The sequence below is a fragment of the Arctopsyche grandis genome, chromosome 5, assembly GCF_051622035.1.
Source record: "Arctopsyche grandis isolate Sample6627 chromosome 5, ASM5162203v2, whole genome shotgun sequence".
NCBI lineage: Eukaryota > Metazoa > Arthropoda > Insecta > Trichoptera > Hydropsychidae > Arctopsyche > Arctopsyche grandis.
In genome coordinates, this window is record NC_135359.1 from 3,950,157 (window position 1) to 3,966,044 (window position 15,888).

Sequence of the window (15,888 nt, forward strand, 5' to 3'; positions counted from 1 at the left end):
TTTTCATTTGTTTTCCTTATATTTATCTTTTCATTTTTTTTATAGTCTTTTTAAAAATCTGTTATTGGACTCGGATGTTACATATATTATATATTTACTATTTGTTTTTTATACATATCTATGTACATCCTGTTGTCTGTTGATTTTTCAATAAATAAAATAAAAATAAATAATTGAAAAAGTGTTCTCCGTCAGCTCTGAATCGCCTCCTGGAAGTTTGCTCGAGTTATGCTGCAGAACATAATATGCGGTGTAATACGAGTAAATCCATGGTATTGATTTTCTGATACGGTCGAGGTCCTCATTTCGTCCCCAACATTATTTTAGATGAGCGTAACCTTGAAACTGTTTGGGAAGTCAAGTACCTGGGACACTTGCTGACGGAGGATCTACATATCTGATGACCGTGACATCGAAAGACAAAGAAGAGCCATTTGTGTAAGGGCAAATATGCTGGCTAGACGATTTTTCCACTCCAGTGTAGAGGTTCAGAGACAATTATTTATGTCCTTTTGTACTACTAGCCTCTATACTGGTGAATTATGGACCAGATACAAGCGGGAGACGATGAGGAAGATAAAAGTACAATACAACAACTGTTACCGGGCTCTTTTCGGGCTACCTAGGAGTTGCAGCGCGTCGCAAATGTTTGTAGAAGGGCATGTGCCTCACTTTGAAGCCATTTTCAGGATGAGAGCAGCCTCTCTACGTCTTCGTATATTTTTATCGCCTATTTTTATCGCGAACCAGGCAGTACATGTCGGAGCTTTTCATCAGGTAAAAGTCGAGTTAATTCAGGGCACGGCAATACTATTGGCATGGCAAAGAGTTGCCAATCACAGGAAGGAACGGGTCGATCGAGCCTCGCTTCCGAGCCTAGAGGATTCGCCCTGTCGAGAATTCACACTTTTACCATTATTTTTCGATTCAAATAAATTTAATAAAAAGACAAATGAATGTTTACTATTTGATTAGCCATGTTTAAGCTGTTTAAGTCGTTAGTTCTCAGAACTGACAGCGTGAGACCGTGGGACTGTATATATGGTACGTGATTATAACGATAGGTAAACAAACGTGTCGAGAAAGATACACTGAGCGACCAGCCCTTTATAAGCAGGTACTTAGGCCATACCAAGGCAATCTGGACGGATCACTGACTGTTCGTGCATCTCCTTAATCACCCAATAAATGCTGTGAAGCGACTTTGACCTTTTATTTAGATTCTCCACCCTGCCGGCCGGGAGAGCCGGCCCTGCTTGTACACCATAAGTATTAATTCCAGTTATTTCTTTTCAAAAGATGCGAAATCAATTTCTTGACTGTTATTCATCCTTTATTGGTCGAAAAAATATTTTACGCCTAAAATATAAACTACACCCGAGAATCACCAATTTGGTCTAATTCCACATATTTTATTGATTTCTACTACTTATCTCCCCTGTGGTCTTCCTCGGACCCTTTTACATTCTCTGGGGTGCCAGTTGAGCACTTCTCTCATCCATCTATCGTTCGTTTTTCTAGTTACATGGCTCGCCAATTGGTATTTTATTATATTTACTCTCACCATTTCATATACCAACCACCTTTGTCATACTTCTCAAGGGCCTGGAGATTTTATCTAGCTAAATTTTCCAGGGTTCTCTCTCAGTGGCCTAAGATATTATGATTTAATATTTGTGTAAACATATCGATATATTATGATTTTATATTTATGTAAATTTCTATTGAATCCTGTTTGTCTAGAGATTCATTATTTTTAATTTTTCATTATAATGGAAGTGGTTAAAGTTCGGCTGGTATGTATTTTGAAAATTCTTCTCGATAGATCGAATAACTTCTTTGTAAGGAGGGTTTCAAACAATTTAATGAAATTCATTAAATGCTCAATTCATTTTTGACGTAAATTTAACATTTTAAACATTATCGTAAACACCCGTCTAATATAGATGTTTATGTGAATGTGTTTGTAGCTCAAATTAAAAATTAGCATATAAAATATTAGAATCAATTTGATGATTTAAGATTCGTTTTTTCAACTGCACAATAGATGCTGGAAAATTTTCACATATTATTAATTTATAATAAATAGTTGATTATCTTAGCGTCAGAACTACATGGAAAATGTGCAATTTTCCGAATGAAAATATACGTTTCCCCCAGTGCTGGTACAATTTGGTATGAAATCTGTTTAATGGGGATGAACGGGCTCTGTTGGTACACGAGACGAGATGCAGCCAACCTGTTCATCACTCATCACTCAACATCAATCGATTTAAAATTTTCTTAAAAAATCATTACACATATATTACATATGTACATATGCTAGTAAAAAAATCACTATATTTTCAATTTAGATTAAATTTCTTAGATTTTTAAATCAAAAGCGAGTTAATTTGTATATAAAACCGCAACAGTGTCTGTAATTCGTTGCTGATTGGCTGGATTGGTCAAAGACGTTTTTAATTGGTCGGTCGTTAAATAATATTATTTTTTTTCGATTCAATTAAAGTAATTAACCAGCAGGGTGAACTATTGGTTAGCATATGCATACATATGTATGCTTTCGAACATACTGATACGGGTTCGAGTCCCACTAGTTGGTGCTGGCCAGACTTTAGTTTGTGACTATCGTTTCCTGAGTTTGCCAATTTATCTAATTATCATTGCAATGGTTCCAACATATTGGCAACCTTTACCCATTACCCATGCCAGCAGTTTGGCTTAATGGTAGCGTGTATGCTTAGCACTAAGTGATCAGTGGGTTCGATCCGCCATACTGCTGGTTAGATTTGGGGGTATTTGTGACTCCAAATCGATCGTTTCTTATCGGAGTTTGCCAATTTTATCTGATCATTGTTGAACCGGTTCCTCAAAATTGGCAAAAAATCATCTTTCCTGCTGTCACAAATCTTCTGTATTTATTGTGTGTATAATTTGTAAAAATTATGTACTAAATCTAAATGCATAGAAGTCTCGATGGATTAATTCTGTAATTAATTAATTAATTAATTGTTATTTCATGTTCTTCAGTTTCTGGAAATACAGTGATTTATGTAATAATAAAATGCTGCATTGTTTGTAATTGATTGTCCAGGAAGGCACATTGGGGTATTCCTGTCAAGCCTTCCTGATATACATATCTATGTAAAATATCTATTAATAAAATGAAATACTATTACAAATTATACACACAATAAATACAGAAGATTTGTGACAGCAGGAAAGATGATTTTTTGCCAATTTTGAGGAACCGGTTCAACAATGATCAGATAAAATTGGCAAACTCTAATAAGAAACGATCGATTTGGAGTCACAAATACCCCCAAATCTAACACAAAATTAACAATTAATTAATCCATTGAGACATCTATGGATTTTTAGACTCGTAAATATTTTTTTACAAATTTTTCTACATTAATACAGAAGATTTGTGACAGCAGGTAGGATAATTTTTTTTCCAAATTTTAAGGAACCGTTTCAATAATGATCAGATAAAATTGGCAAACTCTGATAAGAAACCATCGACTTGGACTCATACACACCCAAGTCTAACCAGCAGTATAGCGGAATCAAACCCAATAATCACTTGATGCTAAACATAAACGCAATCACTGAGCTATATATATATATATATATATATATATACTGTTGACTGAATTCATGCTTCGAATAAAAAATGTAGATTTTAATTACGAACGAACATAGTTGTAAATTTAAAAAAAAATCTTTACTGATTAGGGGATACTGTGTCAAATATGATTATGAAATTCAAGAACGCTTTTCTTCAATAGTTTAAACATAAAATAATAAGTGTGTAAAGTGTCATTTTTGGACACTAAACTGGATGTCTCGTATGTGTGAATGTGCCCGTGATTTGCAGCAAGTTATGGCATCGATTGGTAGGGGAGCTCGGTAGGGTTTAGTTAGATTTTTCTGCAAATTGGTTCATATTGAACGGAGAATTGGTTGAAAGAGGAGTGATCTCCACCACCTTCATCCCCCCCACTGGCAAGGGGTGAATTAAAATCCACCGCACATATTCACCCCGGAGAGTACACTCGAATACTAACAACCAATTCACACATACCCATGTACATATATTTAAAATATATAATATGCAACGTTCATCGCCGTAATTGACAAGTAGCCATTGCTTGAGTGGCATCAGGGTTGGCAATTTCCCACGTTCGCGGGTTTGAGATCGGCCTGTTCGTGCCCTATCAGCACTGGGGCCCCCATTTAGCTTGGGAAGGGGCCCTTTGGAGACGTGTGGACAAACTTTACGCTAATTGGGCGGCGAGTGTTTGGGAAACACGGTCAAGACACGTATAAACACCGGTCTAGAGTACATTCGAAAGCCCGAACGTGCTCAGGGGGGTTTACAAGGGGAGAAAAGGCGCCCCCATCTCAAGGCGAGAAGTGCTCGCAAAGACGATCTTTACAAAGTTGTACGGGTTCTTTGACATTAAAAAAATAAACGACATTTCAATCAGACTGCTGATTTATATATATCTAATTGTATATAATTTCGAAAGAGACTTTGTAAGTATGTCAGAAAATATTGAACGTTGGTTCGTAAATCCGTGACGTCATCGCACGAATGAATATTCAAAATAAATTTAAATAAAGTAAAACTATTCAAATAAAGAATCGACAACCATTCGATTTTAATAGTTTTTATATTTTCGGCGCCTGAATGCGGTAGAGCTTTGCGTCATGATTTACTTTTCCGACCAATTCCTGCGAAAACGTCTGCTTTCAATAACTCGTCTCTAAGGGCCGGGTCGCACCGCTCGACTCGCGAGCAACTTTGTTGGCGAGTTTTGTTGCTGGAAAATCTGTGGGTGCGGTCTTCCTTTCAACTCGGGGACGGCCTGAGACGGCCGCACGTGCTACTAGTTTTTTCACTATAGAGACTATAATACAATACCGTAATACTTACAATACGCATTTAACGCATCTATTGTAATTTATTAGGATTTTCAACATCTCTATTATTTCAATTGTTAATTTAACACGACACAGCCACACACCCTGTCCATTTGAAATAATATACATACTCATGCTTTAGGGCGCGATCACACAGCGAGGGAGCGGTATGCTGTACGCGGGACATTTTTTTTAGATAGTTTTAAACACACACAAAATGTAGGGTCATACTGGGTATGATACGCCGGATCTTACGGGATCGTGCGGGATCGGAGCGGTCTCGTTGAAATTCTATAGAATTGTTTATACTAACTTGACGGTGATATATACTAATTCGTCGACCCTCGGACGACGCTTGACAGTGATCGATAACGGTGTATCCCATATTTTTTTTGACATCTCCTCCCAAGCTTCATTGCGAATGTTTTGGTCCTTATATTTTACGGATCTGACGTCATAGACACATTCGTACTGTCGCACAACTTCTATTAATTTTTCTGACATTATGAACTGCGATGTACCGATATTATGAACTGCGGTGACCGAGCTCAAAAGACGAACTGTTTGTGATGTTAAACACAAAACTGCAATTGCAGTCACCACTTTCTTGAGTATAAAAAGTATAAATAAAAAATACTTTGTTCTTGAATAAAGTAAAAATGGGCTCTCTTTAAACGAACATGTTATTGTATCGACATGTACATACATTCATAGGGAAATGCATTCAGTATCAATTAGTTACAGTCCATATTGAGTGCACTATAGCCCTTTACGTAAAAAACATCTTTGTTCGTTTATCTGTTGATGGTATTAGGGATTTAAGTACGTATTTAGTTTTTGTACCAAAAAACTTGAGTCCATTGTCTAGTCATTTCTGTTTATTTAGTAACAATTGGTTCCGGTAAACAATTAGTGTACTACATAAAACCCTTTATGCTGAATACATCTTTGTCGGTGATCGCAGAGTTTGTTTATGAAAGTATCGAATGAGTATTTAATTCTTAAACCTACCCGGAAATATTAGTCAATTGTTGTTATAAACCGGACACTTGTTTGTCTATTTTTGTTAATTGTTTACTAATTAAGTTTAAAACTGAATTATTAAACAATAAAAGCTTGAAATTCTTAATGTAATTTGTATTTTCTATAATCTTATTATTCCGACAAGTTCTGCTATATTTTTTTGCAAATATGGGTTACACCGTTATCGATCACTGTCAAGCGTCGTCCGAGGGTCGACGAATTAGTATATATCACCGTCAAGTTAGTATAAACAATTCTATAGAATTTCAACGAGACCGCTCCGATCCCGCACGATCCCGTAAGATCCGGCGTATCATACCCGGTATGACCCTACATTTTGTGTGTGTTTAAAACTATCTAAAAAAAATATCCCGCGTACAGCATACCGCTCCCTCGCTGTGTGATCGCGCCCTTATTGTCGTCGTAAGCAAGTCGAAAAAGTCTTACTTACCGTTCAGTATTAACTATTGTAATTTATTAGTGTGTTTAACATCTCTATTATTTCAAATATTAATTTCACACGACTATATTATTACGACATATATATTAGAGATTTCAATATGATACAATGTGTAAAGACGATACAGTACAGGACCCGTTAAGAAATCATTGTTCAGAAGATTTATTACAGCAGCTCTATGCAAATGTTGCACATGTCGAAAGAAACCGCTGCCTATTGTTAAATACACAAGGACACTGTTATTTACATTATCCACATAATTTGTAGACCATTTTTTTTTAATTTTCTTTAACTAATTGTATTTCGTCTCTTCTGCCTCGATCTCCGGCAAATTCCATTATTATGTTGTTGTTATTTCAAATTAATGTTTATTGTACTCGATAGATTTAACAAACTTATTACGTGCAATAAATGATATCTGAATCAAATTTTAGTTCAATTACCTCATATTGAGCAATTCATTGAGAAATTATCTCATAGATTGACCATTCATACAATAGAGGCATGTCATCATCATCATCATTTACAGCCATTCGCCATCCACTGCTGGATGAAGGCCTCTCCAACACGCTTCCACTCGTCTCTGTTTTGCGCAACACTCATCCTTCTCATTCCGCACATTTTCCTAATTTCGTTCACCCATCTTCCTTGCGCTCTTTCTTTTACTCTTTTGCCTTCTCTCGGGTACCATTCAAGCACTTTTTTTGTCCACCTTTCGTCCATCCTCCTAGCTACGTGACCTGCCCATTGCCATTTCAATCTCTTCACTCTATCCACTATATCCACTACTCTTGTCATACTTTTCACCCACGTATTCCTTTTTCTGTCTTTCCTCGAAATGCCAAGCATACAACGTTCCATACTTCTTTGAGTGCATTGGATTTTATTTAGCATCTTGGCGTTCAGTGTCCAAGTTTCACATCCATATTATTTATTTATTTTTTGTGTTTTTTATACCTATCTCTGTACATCCTGTCTGTTGATTTTTCAATTAATAAAATAAAAAATAAAATAAATAAAAATCACTGGCAAAACGCATTGATCAAAGATCCTTTTTTTCAGGCAGAGTGGCATTTTTGATTTAAAAACAGCATTCATCCGTCCAAATGCACTCCATCCTAATTTCATACATCTTTACTACCAGACATGTCAATTATTTGACCTAAATATAAATAATTATTTACTACTTTTACTGGTTTATCATCTAAGGGGATGCAACTATCAGGCATGCAATAACTATTGAACATTAGTTTGGTCTTATCTACGTTAATTTTTAATCCTACTTTTCTACTTTCCCTGTCCAGCTGTGTTAGTCTGATAAGTAGGTCAGCTGAATCACGAGCTACTAAAACTATATCGTCTGCGAACCGAAGGTGACTCAAGAAGCGACCATTGATGCTTACTCCGGCTGTATCCTAATCCAAGTTCCTGAAAACTCCCTCATTCTAGATTTCTCATACGTAGATTTCTCGTGCGGTTGTTGGTGTTTTTTTTGTATGGAGTTTTTTTGATGGGTCCGGCATGTCGATCGTTGGTGTTTTTTTTTGTATGGAGTTTTTTTGATGAGTCCGGCATGTCGATCGTTCAGGCCATTAAATCCATGCGACCAGACCCAACTCTGTCAACTGATATCAACCGTCGTCGGGCTTTTTTACCCGAGAGACCGACATGTTGCAGGGTCCGGTCCGATGAAATGTGACCCCATACAATGTGTATGGGATCGGTCATTTTGCATTTTCAGAACGACACGTCGCGCCAAACGAGTTGTTCGCGAGTCGAGCGGTGCGGGCCGGTGAAGGACTCCGGTGAAGGCTATCCGGTTCCTTAATGTGATAAACTGATAAATGAGCATTTGCACCTGTTCAATTGTCATGTTGATGAGCTGGCCACCTATTCAGCAGATTCAACACGAGACTATTTGAATGAGATGAATGATTGTAATTTTTATTTTCTTTCTTTGTTTTTTTATTTTTTTGTACGACTGGTGTGACGCTTTGGGGCAACCTGTCAGGTCACACTGTTCATTTTATTGTTATTATTATATAAAATAATAAATAAATGTATTGAAATGTTTACTATTAGATTGGCCATGTTTAAGCGGTTTATATTACAAATACCGAGCAAAGCCGGGTATAAACACTAGTATATGATTATAATATGATAATGTAGTTATTCAATGCGGTACTTGAGGGAGTTTTCGGGAACTTGGAATGGGACACAGTAGGAGTAAAAGTCAACGGTCGCTTCTTAAATCATCTTCGGTTCGCAGACGATATAATTTTAATAGCTCGCGACCCAGCTGACCTAATTAACAGACTAACACAGCTGGACAGAGAAAGTAGGAAAGTAGGATTAAAAATTAACTTAGATAAGACCAAACTAATGTTCAATAGTTGTTGCACGCCTGATAGCATCTCATTAGATCAGCGGCTTCCAAACTTTATGCTACTACGCCTCCCTTTTTTTCCGCGCCTCCCTACCTTTTATTTTTAATAGATATAATAATATATACACGTTTTAAATAATAAACCTTTATTTAAAAAAAAAATACTGAACACTACAATAGACAGAATAATAAAAAGGTTTTGCTATAACATAAATGTATACGAACACGTATATTTATTTTTATATTAAATTAATAATTAAACTACATCTAACGCATCAAAATTTAATGCGAAGGATGTTGTTGTTTATCAAATCTTGGGGGCAATATGGAGAGTGCCACTCGTAACTCCTGTTCGACTATTAACCTGGCTCTATATTTGGTTTTCATTGCAGCTAGTGCCGAAAACCCCGTTTCGCATAAATAAGACGTTACAAACGGTAGAAGCTTTAAACTTACATTGCTTTTCAATACAAAGATTCATACTCTCCACTAAGATTCATCCAAAATTTAATTATGGTTTCATTTTGAAACTTTTGTTTTAGTGAGCTATCGCATGATAATTCTATCAATTTTTCTTTTTCGATGGTTGTCAGCTCGAATTCGTCTTCTTCATTGTAGTTAAATGGATTCTGTATCCACAAAAACTTTGAGAAATCAAGGTTTTTGAAATAACTGGAAAAATGCAGCACTAAACCATCCAAGTGGTTGATAAAAAGATTTTTACTTGCTTCAATATTGGCTGTGGCCCAGAAATCTTTGGAAAGTGAAAACATGTCCAACTCATTCTTTGTAAATTTATTTATTTGTAGATATTATGGTATGAAAATTATTTTTTTATTAAAAAGTTTTAGCGCCTCCCCCAGATAAAGAGACGAATGAATGTTGTTTTTAAATCAAAAATGCACCTCTGTCTGAAGAAAAAGATCTTCGATCAATGCGTTTTGCCAGTGATGACGTATGGATGTGAAACTTGAATACTGAACACCAAGATGCTACACAAAGCTCAATGCACTCAAAGAAGTATGGAACGCCGTGTGCTCGGCATAACGAGGAATGACAGGAAGCGGAACACGTGGACGAGAAGTATGACAAGGGAAGTGGACATAGTAGTAGTAAAGAGATTGAAATGGCAATCGGCAGGCCACGTGGTTAGACGAATGGGCGAAAGGTGAACAAAATAAGTGCTCGAATGGTACCCGAGAGAATGCAAAAGGGTAAAAGGAAGACCGTAGGAAAGATGGGTAGATGAAATTAGGAAAATGTGTGTGGTGAGATGAATGAGAGTTGCGCAAAATAGAGATGAGTGGATGGTGAATGGCTGTAGATGATGATGATGATGATAATAATGTGAATGTGAAATGTTTATCGGAATGGTATGAATAGGTTGTAGGTATATGAATGGGCGTAATGTAAGGTCTCGGGGGTGTCGCCTTGTTTTGTTTTCGGAACACTCTTAATAGGTTAATGTACCGTAAAATACATTGGCTCAATAAAGGGGTTGGTAAAAATGACATTTAATCGGGCATTAGGGGGTTAATGAGCGTGAAGCTTTGACAATCGTAAACTGCACCCAGTACGCGCGACATTTATTAGGTACGCTAATAAGATATTTATGACGTATATATTATACAATATAAGGTGTGTAAAAATAACTTAAAGAGTGTCTTAAACGGGTTGTTATCAATTCTTTAAAATTTAAATAGCAATGCAGTATAATATGTACATATTATTAGTTTTTAGTTCAAATGCAAAGTACTAAGTACACAAAAAATATGTAGTTTTGAAGTGTCTCTGTTATAAAAAAATTCGAATAGAAAGGATGGATTTCAATATTAAGGCTCCCTGATTAGAATTATTCGCAAACTATCGAAAGTCCATTCGTGTGTTCAAATAAATTAAATTTGATAGAATAGAACACAAATAGGATTTTTGTGCTATCAAGTGGTTAGCGTATTATGCTAGCAATTGAGTGGTCACGGGTTCAATCCCTGATCCAGTGTTGCTGGCCAGATATTGAATATATGCAGGGCCGCCGAGAGGGGAGGGGGGGGGGAGAAAGATGGGGTTAAAGTTCCAGGGCCCGGACTACTCGAGGGGCCCCATGTTGGGACATTCGACTGATCGAATGAGCTTTTGTCGTTGAACCCTTAATTTGGTCAACTATATATTTTGCCTCGGTGGTTGAGTTTATGCCGGGTTCGATCCCATGCTTTAATACTGCTAGTTAGACTTGGATATTTGTGAGTCTAAGTCGTATCAGAGTTTGTCAATTTATCTGTTGAAACGATTCATACCAAATTGGTCACTTTTCTTCATTTGTCACCATCATTTTTAAATTTATAGCAATTTTATAAATTATATATTAGTACATGCATATGTAAAAAGTTAGCCATAGGTGGAAATCCCGTAATGACACCATGATTAAAATTAATTAAAAAAAATCTCGCTTATATTCTATGAATTGGGCAAATTTAGATCGAATATCAGCGATGTTGGATAAATACGTCACGATTACCATACATACTATTGCTATTGATTTCCTTATTTTTTCCAGCAGTTTGGCTTAATGGTAGCGTATATATTTAGCACCACTGCGATCGCTGGTTCGATTCACCAAAAAACTGCTGGTTAGATTTGAGGGTTTGTGACTCCAAATCGATCGTTTCTCTATCAGAGTTTGCCAATTTTATCTGATCATTGTTGAAACGATTCCTGAAAATTGGTAATATATCATTTCCTGTTGTCACAAAAATCTTTGTGTATAATTTGTATAGTGTATAATTATGCAAAGAAATCTGAAATTTATAGATGTCTCTATAATTTCGCGTTTATTATGAGTATAAAAATTGTAATAATAATTGTGCACAAAATCTAAAAATAATCCATAGATGTCTCTATGATTATTATTTCTGTACTTGGATTAATTATTGTATTCGATGTTTATTGAACGTACTGTATACGTTGTCTGACTGTTCTTGTACACTCGTCGCATTGGAGCGATCTGTAAAGCCGAGTGTACATTGATTGTAATAAAAAATAAATAAATAAAAATAAAATAGTAAATTTACCATAATTAATATCATAATATCATAATTAATTTACCTTATTTTTTTAAACACCAATTTCTCAATAAAAAGAAAATTAATTTGATTGATTTAATTTATTTAAATATGTAATGTAGTACTATAAATATAATGATCGCAATATTGCTATTAATAATTCCGACGATGCTGAGTAGGGTGCAGTTTAAGAATGACATTTTTTTTGTCCCCAAATGTTGACAAAAAGGTCGCAACGTCCTCGGGGACAAATACACCCCTAATATATGACGTGATGATATATATAAAAAAACATCATTATACCATTTGCACAATAGTATCAGCTTTTGCTATTGATGGCAATCAAAAGTCAATTGAATAATACGACAATATTTGAGCGCATTTCTCTTATCTATCATTTATATATGCTTTTCGACGTATGTACCCATGTTTAGGTACGAAAATCAGGTGACTTTTAATGCGTGACATTTAATAACGATCATATATGAAATTTACGAGGAATATTAATGGTGTGCTAGAAGTGATGGGTAAATTTTCAGCGATAATCTTGCGGAATTCGTAACAATGGCGAATTTCCCGGATATAAGAAAGTAGGAGGCCCTCTTTGATTTTCCTAGCGAGTTTTTACGAGTAGGTACTAAAGCCGCGACATTTAATCCTGATACTCTTCAAGGGGTCCTCAGGGTTTCCCTGTGCTTCCTTAACCGACTTGACACTGCCCACTTACGTCTTTACAAGGGTTGACAGACATAATGAGACGTCATGCCAGGGCTTGTTAGATTTATCTCAAGTATTATGTATTATTATTAGAAAAATTTCTTATAATGTAATAGTATTGTACTTTGGGGGATGAAACTTATTTTTGATGACGACGTGATCTCCATGTAATAGTTGGCATTTAAGTTAGTAAGATTGAGTAGCAGAGAGCGGGGGTTGATTTATAAAAATGAAGTATTTAGGAGGAAAAATGCTTCAGAATAGTTGAAAATATCTGGCCGGTAAAACAATGGAGTTTCGAAACAATGAGGGTTCCTTTATGGAGATGAACTGAAGACAGTGGGGTGACAGGCACTCGACACTACTCTTTGTCGAATGGAGTGGAAGACTTCCGCAGCTTCCGGGGAATGTGAAAAAATATTAAATGGTGACAGAAATGATGGATGGCGAAAGGGTACGCGGAGAATAATTGCCTAAATGCTTTTGTGCTGTTTTTAGATCACAATGGGAAGTAATTGTCTAAAATAACTACCCAGCTCTGGCACCAATTATTCAGTCCTACTTTGGTGTAACCCGAGAATGAAGTAATTCAATACGATAATAATATTTATTTTCAATGAAAAGGAATATTATTCAATGTAAAGGAATATAAAATATTGTATTATATACATATGGTTCTAGGACACATACTCCCTGGACACAAACCCTCGTTCAAAAACCTCCTGAACAATAATCCCCGCCATGGATGAAAATTATTTAAAAATAGTAATAAAATATTGATAATTTTAAATGATTCCGGTCGAGAGGATAACAATCGAATATTAATTAATTTATTTATTTATTGAAAAATCAACAGGCCTCAGATGTAGAAATTCATAAAAATGAAGAATAAATATAACAAAATAACATTTGAGCCCAATTATAGATTTTTACAAAACACATAAAAATTGTAAATAGGTTTTTGAGCTCTTTTTCCTATTATGCTGTACATTAACATTAGAATAATATAATACTAGGATTACTAACAAAGTTAAATTAAAATTGTAAAATAGAAAATGATCAGTAGATCAGTAGCTATTATAATAGATATAAGATGTATTTTTGAATATAATTTCGTAATAATAAAAAGCATTTAAAAATCAAAAACAAAATACATAATATATTTAGTACATATAGACAAACAAATGAAAATGAAAAGAATAAAAACTAAAATATGACTAAATAGGATAATGCATCATTAAACATAAAGTGATATAATATAATTGGATAAAGAATATATAATAGAAATAGAAAAAGAAATACATCAATCAATCAAGACTCTCCTGATGGCAGTTCTGAATTGATGTAAGGAAATGCCGAATAGATCAACCTCGTTCAGCTCCCCGTTAAGCATACGATAAACACACTGTAGATAGGAATATTTTGGGGAATTGGTTTTGAAAGGATTAAGTGAAAAGAGGGCAATGTGTCTAGAATACCCAACTGGGATCCTGAAACCAACCTTATTCAGTAAATTGCAACAATCAAGGAAACCATTTAGTCTTTCCCCGACAGAGTGATTGTTAAAGGATAGGATTTTTAAAATATCGGAAACAGTAGTATGGGCGTAGGTAGGAAAACGGTAGCGTAAGGATTTAATACATTTTAGTTGGACTTTTTTCAATACAATTAATATGGGATAAATAAAAAGGTGACCAGATAATTGAGGCAAATTCAAAGTGAGACCTTACAAGTGAAAAATAAAGTAATTTAAGTACATAAGGATCATTAAAGGGTTTTGTTGAGCGGAGTAGGAATCCAAGAGATGTATATGCTTTATTAGTAATGAAGGAAATATGTTCAAAGAAATCAAGTTTATTATTAATCTTTGGAACATGTGACAGTCTCCGACTGTTAGAAACAACATCGTACTGGTTCTCGGATGGGACTTTCAAAACTGCTCCTGCGTTATTTTTCAACTATACACGATTAATGCATTTATTCATGACCGAGCCATTCCTTGTCTTTGTGTTTTAATATACTTACATTAAACTGTTCATGACATTAAATATATTGGATGCCAATTTGAGTGCAAACAGCATCATGGTTGACTTTGAAATGGAATGGAATGGCAAATTAGAGGATGTTTCTTTCATCTAAGTCGAAATATGTATCTATCGGAAATTTATAGATAGTGGGATGCAAAGGCTTTACCAAGAAGATTCCGATTTTGCACTGACATTTCGAATGACACCAGCTCTCGCATTTGTTCCGGTGAAGTTGTCGATATTTTAGAAGTATTATCTGAATTGTATTTTTCTTACTGAAATAAATTAGTATTAATACTGACTAATATTAATACATACTGTTAATTTTTATAAAATATTTTTATCCATGGCGGGGGTTATTTTTATGTCCAGGGGGGTTTTCACCAGGGGTATACGTTCGAGGGGTATGTGTCCAGGGGGTACATGTCCTGATACCATTATATACTATATACATATTATGTGATATGAAAATATAATATTTGGATCATATTTTGTAATAGTTTAATATTTGGGGTACCTATAATTTTTTTTATATATCAGAAGCAACATCTATTTTCATAGGATTATAAAGTCCAAAGAATATTTTTGTATTCCATAGGTTTATGGCTCTACAAATTTGGGATTTCGTTTCACTAAATATTATAAACACATATATGTATGTATGTTCTATATAATAGCATTATTTGCTTAATTATTCAAATGAAATGGACACAATAAATTTTTGATGTTTAAAAATATTATATAAATGCAGTGCTTATTTTCTAAAAAAAAGGTGATAGAACCTGAGAAATGTAACAAAAATTTCTCTGGTTAGAACTCAATTATTTATTTTTTATTAAAGAAAATGATCACTAATTTTTTTATTACATTAAATTATATTTAAATGTCATTTAAAGCAGCTTTTCCTATTTTAATCAGTATGGACCAACTCTTTAAGACCAATGTTTTTATTTATTTGCGAATTTTTCGCAACCAAAAGACAATTTTTCTTCTTGTGAAGTCCTTTCTTATGGCTTAACTGTAGTTACTTTATAGCAGTAGCTTCATATGAATATGTCTACATATTCCTCTTGAAATAAAATGCTTGGATGTGAATAAAACAACAGTTAGTATGTATATATGTATCATATAGGTTTTATTTAAAATTCTTGATTGCTTAAAATTTTAAAGAGCAGCAACATTTAATATATAATATATTATGTATTTATTTATTCGATAATCTCACATATATATATATATTTCCTTTTAAATTTTATTTCGTTATTAATAATAATTAACTGTGATAAG